The following is a 1,179-nucleotide window of genomic DNA, read 5'->3' as shown; positions in this document are numbered from 1 at the left end:
AAGTTGATGTTTTTCATAGTATGTTTTGATTTCCTTTCCTTTATCGTTTGTGTATCTCTTATAGATTTTTGTTTTGTGGTTACCATGAAGTTTATATAACACATCTTACAGATCTAATAGTCTGTTTTCTGTGAATATTTGGTTATATACAAATAGTCTATTCTTTTGCACCCCCCCCCCTTTTTTTTTTGTTTTTGTTTTTTTTCTATTGCAGTGCTCCTGCACTTGAAGATATAACCCTTAGGCTGGAAGCCCCAGGCAACAAAGACACGACAGCGAGGAGGCTGGAGGCTTTTCCCTCTGCCTCTGTACATTAGGGAGACTGGGACTACATACCAACCCCCAACTAGAAAAGGAGGGTGCACAGGCCCTGCCCAGGACCCCTGGAAGGTCATGTAGCTCCACAACCTAAATATGCACCTACTCTGCCTCTGTCCCTCAAAAGCTCCCCTTTTACATTTCTGATGTCACTATTTACATTTTGCTTATTGTGTATTCATTAAATTGTTTAAGCTATAACTATTTTTAATACCTTTGTTTTTAAATCTTTATTCTAGAGTTAATTAGCACATATTACAGTATTAAAGTATTTTGAATCTGTCTTTATGTTTACTTTTACCCCAGTGTATTGTATATTTTCATATGTTTTCATGTTAATAATTAGTGTCCTCTTTTTTCAGCTCGAAAAACTTTTCTCAACATTGCTGGCAAGGCAGGTTTAGTAGTGATCAATTCTCTCTGATTTTATTAGGGAAAGTCTTTTTGCCTTCAACTCTGAAGGACAACTTTGCTGGGTAAAGAATTCTTGACTGGCGGTTACTTTCTTTTAGCAGTATGAATATATCATCCTATTTCCCCTGTCTGTAAGGTCTCTGCTAAGATATCCACTTTACAGGGACAATTATTTTTTTCTCCTGCTGCTGTAAAAATTCTCTGGTGATGGTGGTGGTGGTGGTTTGTTTGTTTGTTTTTAGACAGTTTTATTACTCTGTGTCTTGGAGAAGAACATTTTGGATTGACATTTTGAGGTGACCTATTTGCTTCATGAACTTGGATGACCAAATCTTTCCCCGTTTGGGGGATGTTCTCAGCCATTATTTCTTGAAATAAGTTTTCTACTCCTTTCACCTTCTCTTCTGGGACTCCAATAATGCACACAGTATTTCTTTTGATGGTGTG

At 37.1% G+C, this 1,179-nt stretch overlaps 1 non-coding gene across 1 annotated transcript; it reads right to left on the bottom strand.

Moving 5' to 3' along the window:
* Positions 1 to 211: 211 nt before the first annotated feature.
* On the bottom strand, positions 212 to 359 carry LOC122209222. Its single transcript, XR_006197502.1, has one exon. It is a non-coding gene; the product is annotated as a small nucleolar RNA SNORA57 (small nucleolar RNA).
* Positions 360 to 1,179: the final 820 nt, after the last annotated feature.

The sequence above is a fragment of the Panthera leo genome, chromosome E2, assembly GCF_018350215.1.
Source record: "Panthera leo isolate Ple1 chromosome E2, P.leo_Ple1_pat1.1, whole genome shotgun sequence".
Classification (NCBI taxonomy): domain Eukaryota; kingdom Metazoa; phylum Chordata; class Mammalia; order Carnivora; family Felidae; genus Panthera; species Panthera leo.
The sequence above is the reverse complement of the archived record's forward strand: the minus strand, read 5'-3'. Positions and strand labels throughout refer to the sequence as shown.